Below are 17,143 nucleotides of genomic sequence, written 5' to 3'. Positions count from 1 at the left end.
AGGTCACAGGAGTCAAAAAGGCTAAAATCTTTAAACAACTTCTTCTCAATAACCAACAGATCCAGAGACCTAATATTTGGCCCGCAGCATGCTAGGGTGAAGGGCTCCCAAGCTCGTTCAAATGAATGACCTTGACCTTCATTCAAGGTCACAGGAGTCAAAAAGGCTAAAATCTTTAAATGATTTCTTCTCAATAACCAAGAGGCCCAGGGAGTTGATATTGGGTCTGTAGCATGCTGGGGTAAAGGGCTACCAAGTTTGTTGAAATGAATGACCTTGATCTTTATTCAAGGTCACAGGAGTCAAAAAGGCTAAAATCTTTAAACAACTTCTTCTCAATAACCAAGAGTCCCAGAGACCTAATATTTGGCCTGTAGCATGCTGGTGTAAAGGGCTACCAAGTTTGTTCAAATGAATGACCTTGACCTTCATTCAAGGTCACTGGAATCAAAAAGGCTAACATTTTAAAACGACTTCTTCTCAATAACCAAGAGTCCCAGGGAGTTTATATTGGGTCTGTAGCATGCTGCGGTAAAGGGTTACCAAGTTTGTTCAATTGAATGACCTTGACCTTCATTCAAGGTCACAGCGGTCAAAAAGGCTAAAATCTTTAAATGACTTCTTCTTAATAACCAAGAGGCCCAGGGAGTTGATATTGGGTCTGTAGCATGCTGGGGTGAAGGGCTACCTAGTTTGTTCAAATGAATGACCTTGACCTTCATTCAATGTCACAGGGACCAAACAGGCTAAAATCTTTAAACGACTTCTTCTCAATAACCAAGAGTCCCAGGGAGTTTATATTGGGTTTGTAGCATGCTGCGGTAAAGGGCTACCAAATTTGTTCAAATGAATGACCTTGACCTTCATTCAAGGTCACAGGAGTCAAAAAGGCTAAAATATTTAAACGACTTCTTCTCAATAACCAACAGTCCCAGAGACCTAATATTTGGCCTGTAGCATGCTGGGGTAAAGGGCTACCAAGTTTGTTCAAATGAATGACCTTGACTTTCATTCAAGGTCACTGGAGTCAAAAAGGCTAACATTTTAAAACGACTTCTTCTCAATAACCAAGAGTCCCAGGGAGTTTATATTGGGTCTGTAGCATGCTGCGGTAAAGGGTTACCAAGTTTGTTCAATTGAATGACCTTGACCTTCATTCAAGGTCACAGCGGTCAAAAAGGCTAAAAATTTTAACAACTTCTTCTCAATTACCAACAGTCCCAGAGACCTAATATTTGGCCTGTAGCATGCTGGGGTGAAGGGCTCGCAAGTTTGTTCAAATGAATGACCTTGATCTTCATTCAAGGTCACAGGAGTCAAAAAGGCTAAAATCTTTAAACGACTTCTTCTCAATAACCAAGAGTCCCAGGGAGTTGATATTAGGTCTGTAGCATGCTGCGGTAAAGGGCTACCAAGTTTGTTGAAATGAATGACCTTGACCTTCATTCAAGGTCACAGGAGCCAAACAGGCTAAAATCTTTAAACGACTTCTTCTCAATAACCAAGAGTCCCAGGGAGTTTATATTGGGTTTGTAGCATGCTGCGGTAAAGGGCTACCAAATTTGTTCAAATGAATGACCTTGACCTTCATTCAAGGTCACAGGAGTCAAAAAGGCTAAAATATTTAAACGACTTCTTCTCAATAACCAACAGTCCCAGAGACCTAATATTTGGCCTGTAGCATGCTGGGGTAAAGGGCTACCAAGTTTGTTCAAATGAATGACCTTGACCTTCATTCAAGGTCACTGGAGTCAAAAAGGCTAACATTTTAAAACGACTTCTTCTCAATAACCAAGAGTCCCAGGGAGTTTATATTGGGTCTGTAGCATGCTGCGGTAAAGGGTTACCAAGTTTGTTCAATTGAATGACCTTGACCTTCATTCAAGGTCACAGCGGTCAAAAAGGCTAAAAATTTTAACAACTTCTTCTCAATTACCAACAGTCCCAGAGACCTAATATTTGGCCTGTAGCATGCTGGGGTGAAGGGCTCGCAAGTTTGTTCAAATGAATGACCTTGATCTTCATTCAAGGTCACAGGAGTCAAAAAGGCTAAAATCTTTAAACGACTTCTTCTCAATAACCAAGAGTCCCAGGGAGTTGATATTAGGTCTGTAGCATGCTGCGGTAAAGGGCTACCAAGTTTGTTGAAATGAATGACCTTGACCTTCATTCAAGGTCACAGGAGTCAAAAAGGCTAAAATCTTGAAACGACTTCTTCTCAATAACCAAGAGTCCCATGGAGTTAATATTGGGTCTGTAGCATGCTGGGGTAAAGGGCTACCAAGTTTGTTCAAATGAATGACCCTGACTCGCATTCAAGGTCACGTCGATCAAGTATGCTTAAATCTTTGAATGACTTTTAGTGAAAAGCCAAAGTGCAGAGAGACATTATTATATTGGTCCTGTAGCATGCTTTCAAATAACTGCAGGATCCATATATGAAAAGATCACTGCATTGCAGGTGAGCGATTTGGGCCCATTGGGCCCTTGTTTTCCTCTTTTCAACGTATGATGGAGTTTGAATTTTTCTTCATGACGTTGTGAAGTTGCAATATATCTTGTAATAATCATATGAATATAAGATAACAGTGACACTATTTGTTCAGTTTAGTATGCTAGTAAAATCGTTTTGGTACATACACTTTTCTGAAATTTGAAAAGTGTGAAACCCATGGCTCTATAACCCATACTACTTTTCCCTTATAACAGGGGTGCACACTGAGAAATGTACTACACATGAACCTTAAAGTATATCCTGATGATTTGTTATGTTATCCGTGAAATAATTTTTTAACATGAGAAGTAATCAAAATCTGCATTTAAACCGTCTGGTCTGTCCAGATATATAACCCGCATATTTTCCCTTGCTTGTCTAAAAACCCGTCGACAAATGGGGTGGTCGTCACCATTAATAGATGATTTCGAGGTGTGACGTCACAGGCGTGAGAGTTAGTATGACAAGAACAAATATCAATACCGGTAGTTGATAATGACTGAAAGTGTTTTGTGTTGAGTCGGAACAGATTCAATGTATCCATACTTACATTAGGAATAGTATTAACTTACATTACGAGCATTTAAAACTGCACATAGCTACGTGGAACCGTTTTCCAAATTTTGCCAATGCTGCTCCCCTCGTTGCAATATGCTATCTCATTTGGAAACTGCTTTTGTTTACAACTTTAAATCCTTTCGGCCTTAACTAAAACAGTGAAAGTTTTCTCCACCTTGTCAGTATTCTTCACTTGGGCTAACCTCCTACTGTGCCAAGCGGTTCTAAACGTAGATTAATATGTGTATCTATAACGCTTACTTCTTTATTTTTTGGAAATATTTACGTGGAAATAAGTTTGATATACTATTTAGCGTCCGTCAGAAAACGAAACTGCCGTTATGACAAATCTCCTGTAAGGCCTAACTCAATTGAAAGTATGATAACAAACATATATGTGAAAACATGTGTATCCCGTCGCTTTACAAATTATTCACTGCGCGCGACTTCGTATTGGGATTTCATATTGTTCTCCATTCTCTAGCTCATTAGTGTATTCATGTTAAGTATACATTGTTGTACATTGTTGCAACATCAACAATCCGAAGATGTCACCTTCTTTACAGTCTAGGTAAATTTTAATTCAGAAGTCAACTTCCAACAGATTTACTTTCCCTTTTATTAGTTACTCTTGTCATGGGTAGGAGAGTACTGCAAACCAACATTAATACCAATACCGTTAAACGGGTCAGCGTAACCTTTTCACGGGTATACGAGATTGAATAAGTAACTTCCATTGAATCCACAGTCAATGAAATGAACAGTGATATCTACTATGGCGTGTCAAACGTTGCAATCTTCAATAATTCTATATTTATATTCAATATTTTATATTTTTGTTCAATAATTTGTAAAGATATATTCGATCATTAGTAAATATATGTTTAATAATTTGCATTATGGAATAGCATGGGGGTGAATTAGTGTATCCCGAGCTAAGCCCGAGCACAAATCATGTTTCTACAATAATTCGATTGGCCGTAAGTCGACGATTTTCAGTTATCAGGGGGTGATTTTGTGTAGCCCGCACTGATACTGATTGATAATAATAACAACAGACACTAGTATGCTATAAAGGGGTTTCAATTAAAATTGATGCTGAAAGTTTTAGATGATCCAACAAAACGTAATTCTTGATAAGTAACGGTTAGAGTACAGTAAGTTTTAAAGAAAAACAAATATATGGATAGAAAATTTTGCGGAATACTATGTGTTATGTTCAGGACATGTTAAAGAAAACCTTTCCTAAGATAAACGGTATGCAGGGTACGGGCTACGCTCCAATTTTGAAAAAAAACGTAAGTGGGCTTAGGCTTAAAAAATGAAACCAACTACAGCAGCAGCAGCAGCAGCAGCACAAATCCATCATACATTTGATGACAATATCATTACAAGTAGTATATGGTAACGTGGTTTATATACTTGATAGGTATTGCTAAGCAGAAGATTCAGTTAACATCAGCATATGCACAGATCTCGCGGTCGGTCATACATCCTTATAGCTCGAGCTCGGTGTACGGGATCGAGTTGTCAGTACTTAGCACGTGGATCCCTGCCTTGGTTGCAAAACAAAAATCACGATTTGACATGAAATCAATTGCAATTTATGTTGAAATTTAATTTTTTTAACCAGCTATATTTACTTGTTGCATGTATAAAAAATATCACAAAAAAACTAAGCATGTCTCTGGAATAATTAACAAAAAAACGTAAATAGTACAGCTTGACACGCTACACACAAAATCAGCGGCCCTTGATGACTGAAAGTCGTCGACTTTTATCTTCCCCTTCCTAGTAAAGGGTCAGACTCAAAGGATTGAGTGCAGTTAACCCTGGATAGAATAATGTCAACATACTTCATAGAAATGTTACTGGCACGGTTAGCTGAAAACCAACAACTCAAATTGTTGTAGAAAAATGACTTTAATCAATTAAGCCCTTGAGGAGAAAACGGAAATAACCATATCTCGGGCTCGGGACCTGTTCTCGGGCTTGGCTCGGGATACATAAATTCACCCCGACCGTAGCAAATGTTATCCCATAATGCAAATTGTGAGATATAAAATATTGAATATGATTTAAATAATATTTATTGAACATAAATATAAAATATTGAATATAAATATTAACAAGTACTAATTATAATGGGAAACCAGTACAGAAGTCCCCCAAACACCCCCGCAGTCATACCATTATGTTCGGCATCCCTCAATATTAAAATCAGACAATATCTAAATTTAAACCAATCTGAGACCAAGAAATGGCGGTCATTTTGTTAAAAAAGTGAAAGTGTGGTTACGAGAGGGACCGGTGTCCCATGATGCACCTACGTACCAAGTTTCATGAAAATCGGACAATATATAAATTTGGACCAATCAGAGGCCAGAAAATGGCGGCCATTTTGTTCAAATTGGGAAGTGAGGTTTAGGGAGTGACCGGTGTCCATGATGTACCCAATACCTCGATTTTAACCAATCAGAGGCCTCCATTTCGTTTCTATGACAACACAGGTTTTCGAAAGTGGTACCATGGTGTTCGCCTTCCCTCAAAACCCCTATAGGGACCAACCAACCAATTGTTTTTCCATAGACTTTAGTGTTAACGTTTTGGAGTATTTCATTCAAATTCTTGAATTCAATATGACAATTATGGTTTATAACAAAAGTTTAGGGTCTCATATACACATAATTATAAGATAAAGTTGGGTCATTCAGCTCAAATTTTCTCCAGGGTAGCCATTTTGAAAATGGGTGAATTTCGCAGTAAAAATTCTGAAAAATCTGAAATATTTACCTGTTAATTATTATAACCTGAACTTTTGGAAAAAAATTCAATCGGACTTACGAAATTTATATAAACATTTCTTATGGATAGTTACTTATCAGGCTACATATCTATTTTCTTACTTCATAACATACTGGCCAATCAGTGGCTGCCAGACATTTTATCTTTGGCTCAACTTTCTATACAATATTTCAAAAATCTATTTTTTTCAATTGGTTGGTTGTTCCCTATATACCAATTTTCGCCAAGAAGAAGAAGAAACCGAGTAAAATCAATAAGTCCCCCATTTCGTTTGAGGGACTTAATTATTGAACATAAATATTGAATACACATATGGAATTATTGAATATTGCAAAGTTTGACACGCCATAATGTAGTAGTGAAGAAACATTCTTGATAACGTGTAAATCTGTTTTGTTATCTATTCCTGATTTACTGCGAGTTGAAACTGCTCCCATATGTCGCCGTGCATCATTTTGAAAAATTTACAAATCTGAACGCTTAATATACGGGAATGTCAAATTTGCTTTAAACTAGCAAAGCTGCAAACTTGATCTGCAAATAACCGATCTGTGCATTGAGGATGACGAATAACTTCGCCAAATGACTCTCCTCGCTAGACGATGGTTCAATGATGGACAGTTGTTTCAGTGTAGTCTCTGTGTAATTTGCACATTTCGACACAACAGACATCACATTCTTTGTTGATATCCTGTTTTGTAACAAAAACCTTCAGTTTGTTAGGAAGTCTAACTTTAACAAGGGAGTCGTTAATTGATTGTTATTCCCATTCCATCCCGGAACACTGTATCTGTCTTGTCAGATACTGAGGAGCCGGGGGGGGGGGGGGGGGGGGGGCAGTACTAAATCGTACATTGTATATTCGGCACACGTGCCTGTTCTGATTGTCCCTCGATCTGTGACAATCGTTCGTTAAATGACTTATTATCGTTTGTTTGATCATTTACAATGTCTTTCAATTGGTTCAATAACACACATAGTTGATCGGTGTTGACTGACCTATTCAATGATCCCGAATGCACGTAGCTGTTTGATCAATGTCTTGTTTATTCATAGGAGTAACCCTTTGCGATGATTTGCACCAACAGGAAGACTATGGAAACGAGGTTGACCTGTTAAGGCCAACCGGTGTATAAAAATATAATAAGTATTGGTATTAGATTTGGTATAAAAGGATCAGGTGCAATATATAACACACAGCCGGTGCATACGTATGTAAATAAAATAAAATTTTGGTGATTACATGCACCTCCGAACCAGTATATCAAACCAGTCGAGATATAGGTCTGAGCACCTCCGAACCAGTATATACCGGGGGTACCAATGATTAGATTGCAATGGGAGATACTAATATTCCAAAACCCATAAAGGGGTTTCATTGTGAGGTGAAATTTTGATAACACACCGTCAAACCTGGGTGAACCCATTTCCTTGGTATCAAGTTCCAGTTACATGCAGTGTGGGAGATATCCAAAAAACGAAAATAAACGAATTGACAGACTGACGGACGGAGAACACAGCGCAACTCCCATCAACACCGAATGACTCAATATAGTTCTAATTAAGATGGAAATATCTATCGTGTCTCTTTCCAGATAAGGAATGACGTTTACAAGATATTACCGTGAAAGCATCACAGAATGACGTGAAATCAGTTTTTGATATGGACGAAATGGACTTTGCTGATGGTAAGAATGTGTTACGCAATATTATATGGTTGACTCCTAACAACTGGACAAACAGTCCAAAAGATCAGCAGTAGGTCAGCGTCTGTGAATCTGGTAGTCAATCAAAAATATTGTTATGGTGCGGGTGACCTAATTATCCAGAAAAAAATAATTGCATCCCCTAGATTCAAAAGCTTTATATCCTAGGTTAGGTTAAGGATACATTCCGAAAACTTGTGTGTCCAACACCCCAGAACCTTACATATCCTACACTCCAAAACCTTACATGTCCTACACTCCAGAACCGTACATGTCTTACACTCCAAAACATTTGAAAAACCTCTACTACAGAGCCTTATATGATAAACTCTTCACATTTTTTAGACAAGAAAACAGGGTTCTTGAACTCCATTAAAGGAATGGGTCAACTTTCCGACCATGTCTTCTCAAAATTATACAATTTCTGTCATCAAATTTCTTAAAAGTATTTATATTCCTAATCAAATCTCTTGATAAACGTATTAATTCTAAGACATTTATTCCGTTCCGTCACGCGCACGTATTACAAAAACATGATATACAATTGCTTGTTGAGTTTTAGATCTAGCTTGAGTTAATTTGGGCTGGTTTGAGCTGGTCTCTCCTCTAAAACTCTTGCTGATTTAGGGTTTAGGAACATTTTGACTGATTTTCGTGACGTACAGATGTACATTACGCCGATTGGTGTATATAAAATTCAAACAATATACCCTTCAATTGTTTAACTGTGACTTTCGTTCTATTGCACGATATGAAATATGTCACCTTCATTAGAATACCCAATGGTAATCCATTTTCTATTAAAATTGATGAATATTTTTACTGTTGTTTAAATTGTATACGATTTGACTGTCTATTTCAACAAAATTCTTCATCTTCATTCTTATGTATCTTTTAAATTGCTTTAAAACAAGTAAAACTAGATATCAGTATACAATGTTTATTCTGTATACCTATCAGTTTACGAAATTTCTTATTTCTGCAGGTGCCGCTCATCATGCTGCTGCCCAGGGTGACCTGGTCAAAATTAAAAAACTGAAAAAATCCGGCTATCCATTGGACAGACAATATCAATTTGGACAGACACCATTGATGGAAAGCATCAGTGATCACCACGGGCTGTTTTACTATGGAGCAGCGCCATAGTAAAATGTCTACCCGCCATAGTAAAATCATGTAGCGCCATAGTAAAAAAAATCTGCCCCGCCGATCTTCGTATTCAAAACTCTGTTAACCCGTGGTGAGCTCCAGATACCGCCGACTGTGTAGTGTTTTACTGACTGCACAGGTAAGAGCTTGAGGCCAGTTAATTACCTGTTCACACGCCAGGGAGACTTTTGACACTTCATTCAATGACCCTGACGTCCAATACCCCGACGAATTAACCGATGTAATTATATCAATCATACCAATATTAATTGATCAGACCGCGGTCCGCGTGTTTGTGTTTTGACAGCGGTTGATCTGTGTCGAATAAAGGCTTAAATGACTTCGACAATTAAAGTCAAACGCATATATGACCCCGATTACTTTGTAACACACGTGACATGGATGTTGCGTTTGCAAAACGAAAGTAACATGGACTGTAGAACAAAAAGACCGTTGATGATAATTTTATTCTGTAATCATGAAGCGGCAACTAAAGCAGCAGTGTATTGAATCATTTTTCGAGAATTCGCCGAAACGATAGAAGGCTTAGCCCGGTCTGTTCACCGACAAAGTCAAAACACGGATCGTCATTTTTACCGACTGAATGAAGAAAAATATTCATGGCTAAAGTACGACGAAGATGAAGGTAAGTTATTTAGGTGTCAAATGGTTACTAAAATGTATTTTGTATGATATAAATCTCTTACATGTCATAATAAAATATAATTTTTTTAAATCATTTTTTTTAAATGTTATTGGCTAGTTTGTATGACTGATTTATAGGCGTATATTTAATATAAAAAAAACTTAAAAGATGTCTAGTTGATATTTGAAAAAAATGTATTATTTCCAAATTTCACATTAGTGACTAATATATACTGACTTTGTTTAATCACAAAACCAAAAATTAAAATTAATTCTTTTTCAATATTTTCAGTGATTAGGTGAAAGTATTTATCTAGAGTGAAAGTTTCATGTTTAAACATTTTATTAATTTATTTTTATTAACTTTGAATGTTTCATTTGATTTGTAGGCATGTTTTGTAAGCAGTCTGCTTACAAAACTTAGCAGACTTATGGACAGAGACCAGAAAAAGAAATATCACTATCGCCACATTGTTTGATCCTGATGACAATTAAGTGTGAAGTTGTGCTGTAAGAAAATGGACAATTTGTGTGTGAAAATGACTGACAATTGTGACATTGGAAATCATATTATATTAGTGCTGTGACATTACATATTGCTATTGTGTTTAGTGTGATATCATAGTGCTTATTATTTTAAGAAATTTGAGCTTTGGAAGTGTATCAGTAACATTTAATTAGTAATCTGAAAGAGAGATAGAGAGAGACCATGTGTTTGAGAAAGTCTGAGTTGGTAAAGAAAATGAAGAACGAGCAATGTATTAATTTAAGGATGTACAAATATGGATGAGTCAGAGATTGGTAAATGCTGATTGCTGTATTTATTTTTCTTACATATTGAATAAATAAATTCATATTACCATGATTAAAATAGTTTATCATTATTTCTGAAAACAATTTCTAAGAGGATTTTAATAACTACTGCACAACAAATCATCTCCCTAAAAATGAAAAGGGACATAACTCATGTAAACAAATTATCTCCCTTTAATTAATTAATATTGGTCTTGCGGCGCGCTGGGAAAATGATCCCGCAGTTTCCTCCATAGTAAAATCTGAAGCCATGGTGATCCCTGAGCATTATATATGGCCATCATCGCATAGCAGAATACCTAATAAAAAGGGTATCACGTGATTCCCTTCAGGCAAGCAATCCTAGACATGGTTGGAATGCGTTGCACCTTCTGGCATACTATGGACGTCCCTGGAAAGATATTTGGTTTGGCATTGTGAATAGAGCGCCTGGTTGCTTGCATGACATCGACAAGAACGAACAAACACCAGAACAGCTACTAGATTCGATGATCGCGAAAAGTCCGAAAGAGAAGATTGGACAGACGTCTACAAGCTCGCGGGGTCAGGCAAATCTTTATAAACTGATACAAGAGGGTATGTATTCAACTAAACTGTCGTATACTCTTTGCTATTTGACCGTACATTGATAATTCCGTCAGTCATGGCCTGCTAATTTCATTAAGAGGAAGGACTACCATTGAACAAAACACATGCATGACCGTGTCAGGCAATCTAGTCCGCCAGGTTACTTTGAAGAACTCCACAACTAGAAAACCAGAATAAAATACAATTGATAAAATAACAAACAAACTATAGAAGTGTTGCCATAGTTAACATAATATTTTGTATCCCCCCCCCCCCCCCCTAAACAATACGAAAGTGCAAAATAGTCAATATATAACTATAAAAGTACTTCAGACTCTGGTTATAATTGCATCAACTTACTGAGATACTAGTCTGACAGTTTTAGACAATTATCAATATGCATCCTAACGACATCTCTGGAAATAGTAAAAATATAATTTTATCAAAAATAATATGAAAAATAACTGGAACGCTCTTCATCTAATGGCAAGATATGGACGTCCATGGAGAGAGATATGGAACAAGGTTGTAGAGTATGTTCCACATTATTTAGAACAGAGGGACAAAGATGGTCGAACCCCGACAGAATTATTTCAGCAGTTGTCCACGAAGAGCGAAGGCCATGCTTCATTTAAAACAATACTTGACGAAGGTAGCTTGCTATATTTTATTTAACTTCTTATAAATCCTTTCGTAAGCAAAATAGTTGAAATCTTGTTTCGAATGTGTCAAAGGTCGCCGCCACGTATATAGATAACGAAACAACTACAATTCTACATAAATAGCTTTTACCTCCATAAATCCATTTATTATTACATGGTGCATTTATTGGACAGTGTCCAGCGAAGCACAATGATGATGTGTATCGATATTGAGGCGAAAGGAATTAAACAAACGTGTGGGTGAAAGTGTGCTCTTCGCTCGGTTTCAGACCAATTTTCCTTACCCGGACTACGCATAGGTGTATATCTAGTAATTCTTGTATGCAGTTGAATTTCTCATTCTATTTTATTTTTTTTTAAATATGTTAACAAATAACTGGTGAAGGTTTTACCTTTAGTGTGAAAATTTTATGTAAACTGTGATATCTATGTTCTGATAAGTTGGTATGAACATTTTAATTCATCAAACATTTATGGAAAAAATTAACGAGATGCAGTTATCTATCCCTGCATTTCATTATCTAATTTATCCAACATAAAACAATATTCTATTAGAACGAAGAATTTTCAGGTAACAACCAACGGCTAAGGTCCGACCGCAGTTTATTACGCTCATTCCTCGTAATATAGAATGGACTCCTACTAATTTGTGATTTTTTGGTCTATTCTCAGATATGAACTAGTGGAAGCAACAAAGAAAAAATCTTTAGGACAGAATTTTAATCTTAAGTGTAGTGTGGCTCGCTGATGTCAAGTTAATTTTTCTTATACAACCAACGAGTTTAAACAACGATTAAGACTTAAATTTGCATAAAGCTAACATTTTATTTTGATAGTATGATCAAATTAACTAGAAATAAAGTGAAGCATTTTTATATATATATATATATATATATTGGAATGGTAACAACTCACCTGGTAAATTTTAAAGTTTTATTTTTGCAAGAGCGTTGATATTGATTCAAGACGGCACGAGACGAGAATGTGTAACAGCACCACACTGTTAAATTTGCGCAGGCATATCACTACTAAAATCTATGACACAAAGTGGAAATTTTCTAATTGTTTACCTTTTCTTACAGCTATATGTACGTATTTATTACATCCGTACTGATTAATTTGTAGCAAACTTGGAAAATCTACAAAAGCTTTACAGAGAAGAGGAGTCTGACATGGAGCCCAGCGTAGAAAACCAACTAATGAGTGCGATTATTCGCGGACGGGAAAAGAATGCCATGTACCTAGCAAATATTATGTCTGCTAACTCTTTCACTGCAACAGACTCTCCTAAGGCCAATGTTCTTCATTATATGGCTGTCTGGGGACGTCCTTGGAATGATGTCTGGCAGACAATTTCTCAAAAAAATCCAAAAATCTTACATCAGAATGACAATTATCAGATGACACCGTTGGATTTGGTGATAAAGAATCGAGATCAAAGCAGGGGACACAAAAGCTTGTTCGAATCTGTTATTAAGAAAGGTACCTTTGGATTCAACGTTAAATCATGTTTGTATCAATATATAAGGAGATATTTTAATCAGATTTATAGTTATAGTAAGTTGTCTTATCAATCTTTGAAATTCTTTCTTTGTCCCAGATTATTTTAGATATAGCAGTTAACGTCCTGTATGCAGATCAGTTTTTATAAGGTTTAACTATTTCTGAATAAATACGAAAACAAAACATTTAACTACTTTTAAGAAAAAGCCGGGATGAACTAGATATTGAAACAAAATGAAGCAAATATGGAAAAGAATCCTGATTATATCGATAATCTTTGGGTTTTTTTACCTGGAAATATGAAGTTATAAATAACACCAGTGTTTGCTGTTATTAGATGATATGACAGGAATCGAGACAAAAAACAACGGCAGTTGTACGAATACGTTATAGCGAATAGTAAATATATATGAATCGTATCTATATTAGACGGAATAGTCAACCAGAACATAATTTCATCTGTTAAGAAACAATATCACACCCTCTATCGTGGTTGATTTTAAGGTCTTCCAGACAGATCTAAACGTATTAATGTCTCTAAATATGTTTTCAATTGTTTATTTACAGACATTCCATCCTTTGTCCAGGAATTAGACGAGGAAGCCATATCAAACTACATATGTGGATTAGACGAGCATGCAGAGGAAACACGAAACATCAAAATTATGTTCATAGGACATGAAATGGTGGGGAAAACTTGTCTAGTGAAACAGCTTTTCGGGGAACATATTGATCACCAGAGTCATCACTCAACGAATGTTGCGGAACTTCATCTCCGAAGACTTTTACTGGATATCCGGACACTGGAGAGAATGTCCGGCGCCTCCGCAAAGGAAATTGTACTTGAAAGACTTCGCATGGTTATCAGTAAAATCGAAGAAGATAACCGAGGTATTGAAGCAGAAATAGACTTGACCAAAGGAAGTAAGAACGTTACTCTTAATAAATATCGCATTAAATTTGTGAAAACAGACGCATTAGTGTTAATTATTAATTATTTTCTTTGTTTAGTTTTTATAAATTACTTATTGGAAAATGCTTTATTTATGTTCGAATAGTTCGCTATCTTTCATGATAACACCATTTTTATCATCGCTACTACATTTTGTGTTATCCTTTTTGCATTTTGCTACAGATGATGAAACCGAACTCACATCATTACCTGCTCATAGTGAAGGTAATGTTAAAATATGCCATAGTAAACAGACGATTGACACAACAAAATATACTTAAAGAGGCTTGCCCGCAGAGAGATCAGAAAAATTGGCTAATAGAAAAAGATTTTTTACACATGACAGATTGTTGGAATTGTTGAGTTTTTCATTTTATTTTCCTTATAAAACGCTGAAAAGTGATATTAAAACCTCATTTTAAATATTATTTATTTAATCGCAACCCGCAATAAGTCTAATTTGATTGACACATCAAAGAAACAAGCACGTGCACAGTGCCGCACAGTGATAACTTCAAAGGCAGCGGCGATTTACAAAGAAGATTTGCCGTTATATTCCATACATTTCCCTCTCAGGTTGAGTTTTAAAACGTCTTTTAAATACATATTCTGTATTGTTTTCAAGAAATAAAGCCAGAAAGCCTCTAATTTTGTCACATAGAAACGTGTACTGAAGTGCATTTAGTGATCGGAGATGTGTCGTTTACCGGTCCGCCTGCGGGTAAGCCTCTTTAATACGACTAAAGAGATGAAACATTTCTATACAACATATATTCAATGAACAATTTAGACATATATCAAATATGAAATCATTACATAAAACTTATGTACGAGTTTTTTTATCAGCAAACATTTTCCAATATCAAATATTTTTAAACTGACATGATAAGTGACAGAAACACACGAAATATCTAACAAAGCCTTTTCCGTTATTTACAGCTGTCAATGTTAAGGGATCCCAGAGAGGTGCAGAATGTGAAAGAAAAGGTAAGATTCATTAAGTTCGATATCAATTACTAAAACGATTTATTGGTTATGATATTTCACTTTCGAAAATGAAATGCTTCAATTGCATGCTTTGGCTTCCCACAGCGCGTGATATCAGACAAATGGTGAACTACTTATGAGCTAAAGCAAAGATACATATAGAAATTTGAACATTTACAGGTAGCAATACTGAGAAATTCGCCAAGAGCACTCAAAGTGAAAAAACGGGTAAGATTCTAATACATATAAGAAAATGGATACTTCTCAAATAGATGGATAGTGTATCAATGTAGCAGGAAACGTTATTCAAAATGCTCTTGAATGTCATTCTGATGACAAATAATATATAAGCTCCTGATTTTAGTTTGTCTGCAGTCCTCATAGGACACCTTGGTTATTTTTTAATTCTAATTTCGTTAATTCATTATGTAAACTATATGCGTGGGGGTAATTTTTGCGAACAATACACCCATTTGTAGTTCGAGATTACGCACATCTATATCCAAATAATACGTGCGGGGAAAATTTCGTGATCAAAATGACTTCGCGTACCTAAATTTCCCCTTGCGTAAATGTCCATGTTTACAATATTTCTATCGTTATATTGCTAATTGTGGTGACGCTATGATACTTACTGATCTCTGTCAATACCCTTATGAGATAAATGGTTGAAGGCGTGTATACAATCTTCATAAAATGTATCACGATAGGGAATCACGTGGTCTGGGTATGTAAAACTTATGTCAGAATTTTACAGAATACTACGGATTGTTCTGGCACAAATCCGGTATGGATTTGTCTAGAATTGTAGTAAGGCATATGCTCCCAAATAGAAAAATCTTATGTAAGGAGTATTTCCAGTGTATTACCTCATTTTATGCTTTCTGCACTGTTGGTCGACATTTTTAGTGTTCGCGTTACGTACCAACTTCAGTCCATGTGATTCCCCACCGTTTGTATCAGGTCTTGTCAAGTAAGTTGTATTTAATCTACTCAGTAGATACATTAATATATACGTTAAATATCAAACCAATTGAATAATAAGCCATTTCATCGTTAAACTAGTTGTATAATGGCCTGATGCAGGCTCTAAAAATCTGCAACAAAAACAAATATCAAAATAGATATTAACATTTTCTGTAACAACCATATTCATCATCTCCAGCTCTATATTTAAGTTAAGAAATGGACAATCTCATCCTTTTTTTTTTTTTTTGTAAATTCCCACGTCGGTATTCTTAGTATTCTTATTGTTATTTCATACATAATATTATGTACCATATTGAAATCGGATACATTACGTATCAAATAATGTACCTTTTAGGTATATTACATGAGTACATACATTGTGTTTATGAACGTTACTCTTCAACTGCCTCATCACGCAGAAAAAGATCATTTCTCAATGAAAAAATTACTGTTCTACAGATTTTCAATAAATAGACATGAAGGTGCATTTATTGGAGGTTATCATAACCGAATGCAACGCAATATTTACTTTCAGACACCGTTGAGTCTGATGCTGCATTGATCTGGGAAACTGACTTAAAGAGGTCCGAGTCAAAGTCCGAAGTACAAAATTCAAATCTTACCCAACAACAGAAAGAGGTGATTGACTTAGTGCTGCATCAGGAGGCCGATGACCAATACAAGTCAAAGGCATTCGTCACAATGTATGACTTCGGAGGAGAAAAAGTCTTCTACAATACCCATCACTCCCTTATGACAAGTGACAGCATCTACCTTCTGGTGTTCAACGCTGCGATGTGTCTCAATGAAAAAGAGGAACAGGAAGGCTTAGGTATGAGTGTATGTTGGAAAAGTCTCCAAGAAAATATGGAAAATATCTTCCGCGAAACATACCAATTTACCATTTTTCCAAATAACAAGTCCGACAATGTTGATATTAAGTGTACAAGGTATCAGAATAAGGAATCAAGGCATTTAGTTTTTTAAATCTCCTAAAATACAAAACACACCATTTTAGTTTGATAAAAGAATTATCTTCCGCAGAGCCCAGATCATTTCTTCAGTACCTTATGGAATGACAAAGTGGCTTTCTTCATAAGTAGTATACTCTCTTCTAATGCTCTTCATATTATCATTCAAATATAATGAGGTCCAACTTCGAAATAAAGATATTTCTGACATTTTTTGTCTTTCTTCAAAGAAAGTATAGTTAAGTGGTTACAGTCGGTAGCGACTTATGCAGTGGATATAGAAGAGAGCAGAAAGGGGACGCCACCAGTGCTGTTGATTGGTTCCCATATGGATCTGGTAGGAGGATCGGTAAGTTAAGAGT

At 36.0% G+C, this 17,143-nt stretch overlaps 1 long non-coding RNA gene across 1 annotated transcript; it reads left to right on the top strand.

Moving 5' to 3' along the window:
• The first annotated feature begins 8,822 nt into the window (after nucleotides 1–8,822).
• LOC117344952 lies at nucleotides 8,823–10,378 on the top strand. The gene is made up of 2 exons (XR_004536301.1): nucleotides 8,823–9,358; nucleotides 9,747–10,378. It is a non-coding gene; the product is annotated as an uncharacterized LOC117344952 (long non-coding RNA).
• Nucleotides 10,379–17,143: the final 6,765 nt, after the last annotated feature.

Source organism: Pecten maximus, chromosome 16 (assembly GCF_902652985.1).
Source record: "Pecten maximus chromosome 16, xPecMax1.1, whole genome shotgun sequence".
Taxonomy (NCBI): Eukaryota; Metazoa; Mollusca; class Bivalvia; order Pectinida; family Pectinidae; genus Pecten; species Pecten maximus.
The sequence above is the reverse complement of the archived record's forward strand: the minus strand, read 5'-3'. Positions and strand labels throughout refer to the sequence as shown.